Genomic DNA, 9,078 nt, shown 5'->3' on the forward strand with positions numbered 1-9,078 from the left:
AAGTAATGGTGAAAAAGGGAAATTGTACTCACTGCATGAACTAAGCTATGTGGGGATACTTGATACTCAAAACGAAGAAGGTTGCAACTTAAGAAAGATGAGCTTAAAATGAATTATAAAATAGATGTATATTTTTACAGTAAAATGCTGGCAAAGAAAGAGAATTTTTCTTTACACATTCCCTGTATTTGTTAGAAAAAAAAGAACTTGAAGGAGGAGTTGAGGACATGTTAGCAACAACCACAAGTCCCTGCTAGATTCTCATTGATTTGGAGTTTACGGCAGAATTGGCTTTATAAGTCTTGTACCCTGGGGGAGGGAAGAAGCAAGTGAGTCCTCTTCAAGGCAGGCATACAAGACCATGCTTATCTTTCATCTAGCACCAAGAGTTTGTTTCCACCCAAAACTCAACCCCCTCTCCCTGCCCTGTTATTTGTTTAAATACAGTGACATCACAAAAGTTTTTCCTTCACGAGAAGACAAAGATCGTCCACAGATGGAGAGGGTGTGGTCTGTTTCTCTACTTCTGTTTTAAGGCATAGGTTTAAGCTCTGTAGAACTCTAGTTAACTTCTTTAAAAGAAGTAGAATGCAGATTGTATTAATAGCGTGACCTAGATGGATGAACTTGAGGATGCTGCTCTTTCGAGAAAAGTGGGCAAGAATAGGGAAGTCATTGAGGGACATGATGTACCCAGAGATTAGCACCACCTGATCTGAAGAGCAGTACAAAACACAGTGGTAAAAGAATCTAAGGAGAGCCAGGCTGCCGGCAGGAACAGTTTTCAGGAAAGGATGTAGGCAGCTGCTGAACTGTAATGACCAGGAAGGGAAGAAGTCTCAGTCTCCCTCCTCCCACTAGATGGCACCTCCTGACAATGGTCAAATCCAACAAGACGCCAGACAACAAAAAGCCCCTACTACAGCATGGAGGGCAGCCTATTGCTTAGAGCAAGGCAAGGCAGAAAGAGTGACGCAAAGATGGTATGGAGGAAAGGAACATCACTGATGGTTAGAAGACTCATAATCAGAAATACTCAAACACATTCCTCAAGAGACTGACTGAGACTCTGCCCATGGGATAAAGGTCAAAGCTAACGACCCTGAAAAACAAGCTTATGGGACTCCTGGGCCAAACAGAACTGCTTTGGAACTCAGCCAAGGAGTTTGGAAAGGGGAACTGTTCATCAGGTTCCTTCTGTGAATCAGAAGCTAGTGGTCACTGAGATAGCTGCCTCACATGTCTTTTCTTTGTGTAATTTCCTCTTCTGGCTCTGCATCCTCCTGTGCCCCCCTCATGAACTCCTCTCAAATTTGTGCCTCTTTTATAATCATTATTTTTTACAAATACACACACACACACTTGCGTGTGCATGGGCGTGCCTGTGTTTGCGTGTATAATCTATAGCTGACTGAGTCCAGTTAGTGTTGCTCGTGTGTACATGTGTTGAGGGTTTTGAACTTGGGGTTGGGAAACTTTACTGGGGTCTTAACCCTGGAGAAAACTGATTCTCCCTTACCTTGGCAGACTTGGACTGCCTGTAGCTCTTCATCTAAGGGTGGGCCATGTGAAACCCACTTCCCCTATCAAAATTGGCATGTTGTAACTGGTGCAGTCATGACACATGTCATGCCCAAGCAAACATATTGTTGAAATTCTATGGACACATCACCCTTGTCTTGTCTAGAAGACACTACGGTCCCAGCAGTCTTCCTGGCTTTTACAGCTTTTCCATCCCTGATGTTCTCTGAGCCTTAAGTGTAAGGGCTGTGTTATAGATGTACCAGTTGGGACTTTGAACCCCATGCTCACTTATTCTCTGCATTTTGTCCAGTTGTGGATCTTAGTAGTAGTCCCCATCTGTTGCAAAAAGAAGCTTCTTTGATGAGGGGTGAGAGCTATAGTTGTCTATGGGTCTACAGAGAAGTATTTATAATATACATGAAAGTTATATTGATTAGGAAACTGGCAGTAGTAAGTTCTTCCTTTAGATTCTGTGATCTCTTCAGTCACAGGTTCTTGATGGGTTTAGAATAGTCATAGGGATGAGTTTAATAAGTCCAATTAGACAGCTGTTGGTTATCCCTAAGACAAAGTGCCATTATTGCACCACTAAGAATACCTTACTGGGCTGATCCTTGTTGTGGTTCAGAGGTTTCACAGCTAGTTATGACTGTTTATTACATTTCCCCCTTAGCTTGCCTAACACCTTCCAATATTACAAGAGCTAGTCCCCAGGGAGGAGGCTTCAAGGTTAGTACCCCTTTGATTCCTCTAAGTCCTGTGACCAAAGTGTTTGCTATCTTCAACAATAGGGTCTTACATTTAAGTCTGAGAGACAACCAGGGCAACAGCAACTGTCTGCATTGTTTTGGAGTCACTTGGACCCCCTCTGACCAACAACTCTTACAGGAAGAGTTCCTTGCCTGGCACTAGAGATTTTTTTAGACGGTCTGTGAATACTGGAGTGAACATTATCACCCCATGTGGGAAAACAACATTTAAATCACACCACACACACACACACACACACCACACACACACACACACCACACACACACGCACGCACGTACTACATGTATTTTTTAATTTTATGTATATGGATGATTTGCCTGCATGTATGTCCCTGTATTGCTGTGTACCTGGTACCTGTGGAGATAAGACGGCTTCAGATATCCTATTACTGAAGTTATAGATAATTAAGTCACCATGGGGGTGCTGAGAGTTGAACCTAGGTCCTCTGAAAAAGCACCCAGTGCTTTTAACTGCTGAGCCATCTCTCCAGCTTTAATGTATGTATTTTCAAGTAAGTTTGTAAAAGGTTACCCAATGACTTCTTCAAACATTCTTAGTGTTATTCGTCTCTCCTCCTTTTTCTGTGTTATCCTCTCTCCTGTTCCTCAGTGGTCTCCTCCATCCATCCCCCTTTCCCTCTTCACAGCACCTGTGCCCTTCTGTGCCCCTCTCTAGAGGCCCTTCCCCCCCCCATCTTACTCCATGGTCCCTTACTCACTTCTGTGTTTACTCCAAGTTACACATTCAGATCTCAAGGTTCAGAGTTAGAATCCACAAATAAGAAAGAGATGTTGCATGAATCTTAAAGAGTCTTTATTAATAAACCAACCCCAAAGTCAAGTATTGGGGTGAACACTGGAAGATCAGAGAGACAGAACAAGCCACAGCTAACCTCACCTGGCCAACTTCTCAGCTGATCTTGTTTCCTCAGACTGGAAGCTTCTGTGTCCTCATCCCAATGGCTCTCAGCTGAACTGCTGCTTAACCAGCTAAAAGCTTAACCAGCCAAATGCTAACCAGCCAAATGCTTCTAGTTCCTGGCCCTCACACCTTATATATCTTTCTGCCTTATACCATCACTCCCTGGGATTAAAGGCTCACTCTCTGGAATTAAAGGCATGTGTCACCTTGCCTGGCTGTTTTCAATGTGGCCTTGAACTCACAGAGATCCCAGATGGATTTCTGCCTCTGGAATACTAGGATTAAAGGCGTGAGTGCCAACATTTTCTAGCCTAAGTATCTAGTGGCTTTTCTGTTCTCTGACCCCAGATAAGTTTACTAGGTACACAATATTTTGGGGAACACAATACCACCACAAGAGAGAATGTGACATTTGTCTTTCCAGGTTTGGGTTACCTCACTCAGTATTGTATTTTCTAATCCATTTCACGATTTCATTTTTCTTTACAGTTGAAATAAAGTTCCACTGCATAAATACTACATTAAATTATCTGATTGTTAGCTGACTGACATCTAGGCTGCTTCCATTTTCTATCTATTTTTAGTAGAATGGCAATCAATATGGCCAAACAATTACCTCTGTATCAAGGCATATTAATCTTTTATTCTTTTAAAACTTTCATACTGATGTTATCCATACACCACTACTTCCCTCCAACTTCCTCTGGTGCCCCTCACCCAACTGCATCCCAACTTCAAGCCCTCCTGTTCTGTTGTTGTTATAAATAATAACACAATGAGTCCAATTGGTGATGCCCATATGTGCATAGGTATGGGGTCATCCAATAGAATGTAAGCAAACTAACAGCAGCCATGTCCATAAAGGAGAGTGGCTGTTCCTCCCTTAGCAGCCATCAGCTGCCAACACCTCCCCAGTCAAGCCTTAAAATCCCATATCCCACTCATACTGGAATTTCAACTACCTTGATTGTGTGCAGATTTTGTTCAGGTAACCATAATTGCTGTAAGTTGATGTATAATAGTTGTGTCATGTCCAGAATAAGTCAATATTTTGTAGCAATATTTCCCTTCATACCCATAGCTCTTACATCCTTTCTTCCCCCTCTTTTGAGATGTTCCTTGAGCCTTGGATAGAGGGAGGTTGATGAAGGTGTCCCAATCCACAGCTGAGCACTCACAGCTACTTATATTTGACACTTTGACAAATTATGATTCTCTTCACTAGCCCCTACCTACTGCAAAAATAAGCTTCTTCAAAATCTTGAATAGAAACAAATAATTAGAAAGCTATTTGACAGAATGATCATTTAGCGGAACAATACTAGATTACTCTAGAGTCTACAGTCTCCCCAGTCATTGGCTTCTGACCAGCTTCCAGTACAGTACCAGGTATGAAATCCTTCTTGTGGAGCAGGTTGCATACCCACGCATGAGAACACCTGGTGTGGAAGTCCCTGCACTGACTTCCTTCAGTGACAAGGACTCTGATGTGTCAGTGTGATCCAAATAAACCCTTTCCTCTCCTGGTTGTTTTGTCGGTGTTCTATCACAGCAATAGAAACCAAGTAGGGACACAAAGAATGAAGTTATCACACTATGCTTATAGAGCCTTTTAGGACATGCTGGGCACTGCTGTTTGTGTCGTGTATAACCATGTGAGTTTTATCTTAACTGTCTGATGTAGGTTCTATTTTGCACAGAGTGGGGGAAGGGAGTAAGCGCCAAAAAAATATGGTTGCAAACTTTCTGTAGAGAACGTTTCTTGAGCTCATTTCTGGATGTTCTCTGGATGATTGCACCAGTGTTCTATCCATTAAGCGTGAGCTGTCTTTGATACTGAAACACAGGTACTAAGTTAGGATATCCTGTCTTCATTAAACACACAGACTTTGAAGACTTTAGTATAAATGAATAAAAGATAGTAAAATAGCTCATGGATAATCTTATATTAGTTATATCTTCAAGTGAAAATATTTTAATTAAGGGAATTAATAAAATTTTTATTTTTTATTTTTGGTATTATTATATTTTTCATTATTTAAAAGAACTTTCAAATTCAAATATATTCTGATTATGTTCTCTCCCTCTCCCAGGTTCTTCCAGGTCCTCTTCCCCTCCCTACCCACCCAACTTTAAGTTCTTTCCCAAAAAATCAAACAAAAACACAATATAACAACAAACCTCCCAAAACCAAGAAAAAAATGAAACCACATCAAAAACAAAAGTAAAAAAAAAACCTAAACACTGTAACCAAATGAAAAACACACACACATACACACAAACATACAAAAAAAAAAAAAAAACTCCCTCCAGAGTCCAATTATATGTTAGTCAACTACTCCTGAACATGAGACCTATCCTAGAGTGGTTGATATACCCAGTGTCACTCTATTGGAGAAGACTGATTTTTCCCTCTCCCAGCAAGTGTAAGTGTAAGTTGTTAACTTTATCCTAGTGGGTAGGTTTTCATTAATTCATTCATTTATTCATTTTTTAAAAAATATAACAAGATAAACAATAACAAAACAAAGACTATCACATCCTGGTTGGGTAAGACAAACTAACAGAAGGAATAGAGCCCAAGAGAAGGCACAGAAATTGGAGACCAACATGTTTGCACACTTAGGAAACCCATAAAAACACTAAACTGGAAGTTATAACATAGGCACAGAGGGACTTAGTGCATACTCATGCAGGCCCTGTGTCTCAGTCTCTGAGTTCATGAGAGCTTTTGCTCATGTTGATTAGAAGGCCTTGTTTTCTAGGTGTCCTCTCTTATCTCTGGCTCTTACACTCTTTCTGCCTCCTCTTCCATTCAGTTCCTTGACCTTTGAGGAGAGGGATTTAATGGAGACATCCTGTTTAGGACTGAGTGTTTAAGGTCTCTCACTCTACATAATATCTTACTGTGGCTCTCTATATTTGTTTCCATCTGCTGTGGGAAGAAGCTTCTGTGATGAAAGCTGAATAATCACTAGTCTATGAGTATAGCAGAATATTGTTAGAAGCCATTTTATCACATTTTTTTTAGACCAGTAGTGCTTGGCTTTACCCTAGGTCCTTGGGCTATCTAGTCTCAGATTCTTGGTCATCCAAGAAGTGTCAAGTATGTGTTCCATCTGGTGAAGTAGGCCTTAAGTCAAATCAGTTATTGGTTTGTTACTCCCACAAGCTTTGTGCTACCATTGTCCTAGAATTGTCTTGAAGGTCTTACACAATTGTACATAAAAAGGGTTTGCGGATGGGTTGGTACTTATGTTTTTTTTTGAGAGCCTGCAGGGTATGCTCCTGTACCAAAGATGCTGGAATACAGAGGTGAAGGCTCTATATAGGCACCGACTTGAAGCCTTCCTTTTTAAATTGTGTAAGTGTCCTCAACAATGGGGTCTTGCTGTCAAATTGTGGAGAGCAAGCTTCAGTCTTCGCAATAGCCTGGGTTATTTAGGGATTCCTGTGGGGCCCCAATTAGCTAACAATTCAATTAGATGTATGACATCAAAATTTTAAATTATATGTGTGGTAATTATCTGTTGCTGCATAATGAATTATTCAAAAATAGAATACTTGCCGGGCGGTGGTGGCGCACGCCTTTAATCCCAGCACTCGGGAGGCAGAGCCAGGAGGATCTCTGTGAGTTCGAGGCCAGCCTGCGCTACCAAGTGAGTTCCAGGAAAGGCGCAAAGCTACACAGAGAAACCCTGTCTCGAAACCCCCCCACCCAAAAAAAAAAAACAAAACAAAAATAGAATACTTCCTTGTTTCTCATAATTCTATTTTGTTTATTTGGTAAGGTTTCCAGTCTGTGCTATCCTGCTGTAGCAACACAGAACAGACTACGACACAAGCCCCAGATACTATAATTGATTTAGGAGCCCATACATAAGGAACTAATGGTCTATACTTAACATTTACAGTTCTTATCCAATCCCCAGTTGTCCCCCTTGCCATCTACCCTAAAGTATCAAGATGTTTCCATGTACTGTCCTATATTTATACCCCTACTACTCAAGCTTCTGATGCAGTAACAGACACAGTTCTTGTTATCTTGGAGAATAGGCAATGGTGTGTTTGTTATTAACAGAAACTGGAACAGAGACTAGCAAGTAGTTTATAAAACTCAGATATGGTGCCCTACATAGAAGTATTATGTATGTATGTATGTATGTATGTATGTATGTATGTAATACATGTGGTTAATATGCTGTAAAACATTGTACATCACCCAAGACATAATGGTCAAATGAGCCATTTCTACTTCCACACGAGAATCTAACAGTGGCTTAACTGAGTTGTTCTGTCTCAGGGTCTCTCATGATACAACAGTGAATGTGCCAGTCCAGTAGGCAGTTATTTCATGGTTTAATGAGAAAGAATTCACAACCAGGATCACTCACAGGATTGCTAAAAAGTCTTAGTTCTTTGCCATATGGGCTTTTCCACAAGCCTATGGCATGCCATTGATTTCTCCCGAACAAATAATCCAAATGAGAAAGATAGCAGTCACAGCCTCTTCATGGGCTGTCATGGGCAGTGACATCCCTCTGCAACGTCTGCTCTGTTACAAGTCAGCAGAGGAGGTGGAAGGGCTTGTGCAGTGACATGACTGTTTGTAGGTAGCAGTCACTTGGCATCCCTCTGAGAGGCTATCTTATTGAAACCAGTCATGGAAATTCACATACTGGTCAGTTGAATACCAACTAAATCACTTGCAACCATTGTGAAAAAACTAGTTGTTAAGACGTTATCCATCTTAAAAGGAGTAAGAAAATGTAATTTACGCACGCTGATTCTTATTTTGTAACAAAATCATAAAACATTTGGACTATAGTGCTTTGAAGTGTAATTGATAATTATAGTGTTAATAAAACAAGTTTTACGGGCAAAAATAAGCATTTACTAATATCTTGATTTAATAATGGCTTTAGTAGTAAAGCATGAGATAAACATTGATCAGGAAGATTTCAAGACTCTAATGTATATTTCTACATGGATCAAAATTCTGTGAAATTTTGGCTCTTGTGTTAATATTGCTTTTGCATCATTGTGACCAATACCCCAATACAATAACTTAAAGGATGAAATGTTTATTTTGGTTCTTAGGTTCAGTGAATTCTCCATGGTCTTTTGGCCCAATGCACTTGGAAGAAAATGTGGGCGGCAGAGGCACACAGTAAGATGTATCTTCCCTTCTTAGTAAACAAAAAGGCAAGACCAGAGGGCACAGTAGTGCTACATCCTCAAGAACCACGCCCTGCAACCTATTTCCTCCAGCTTGGTCCTTTTGCTCCAAGTTTCCCAGAATATCACCAAATGGAGGCCAAGATTTTAGTACATAGGCTTTTGAAGGGGCTACTTCATATCTAAACCATAACATTATTTTCTGCACGCCAGCAGTTTTTTTGTCCCTATCACAAATGGATACTCTGCCCATCTTCAAGAGGTCCAGGAGTATTCACAGTTGCAACCATGTTCAAAAGCTCAAGTTCAAGGCTCAGCAGATAGCTCAATGAGTGAAGGCACTTGATGTGTGGCCTGAAGACCTGAGTTAGATCCCTGGAACCCGTACAGTGGAGAAGAGAGCTGACTAATAACATCTAGTGCATGCAGGTGCACACATAAACACAAATTAATTAATTAATCAGTCAATGTGATTTTTTTAAATCCTAAGTTAAACATCTCTTCTGGGTCTTAAAGTAAACTTTTAGCTGTGAGCGTCTGTAGAATTTCTTTTAAGTTACCTTCTTGAACATGCATTGGCATGGAGTAAATAATCTCACCCCAAAAGGAATAAATGGGGTGATAGCAAGAGGGATAGGCCCCAAGTAAAACTAAATCTCAGCAGAACAATCATTAGATTCTATA

Source organism: Peromyscus leucopus, unplaced genomic scaffold (genome assembly GCF_004664715.2).
Source record: "Peromyscus leucopus breed LL Stock unplaced genomic scaffold, UCI_PerLeu_2.1 scaffold_927, whole genome shotgun sequence".
Classification (NCBI taxonomy): domain Eukaryota; kingdom Metazoa; phylum Chordata; class Mammalia; order Rodentia; family Cricetidae; genus Peromyscus; species Peromyscus leucopus.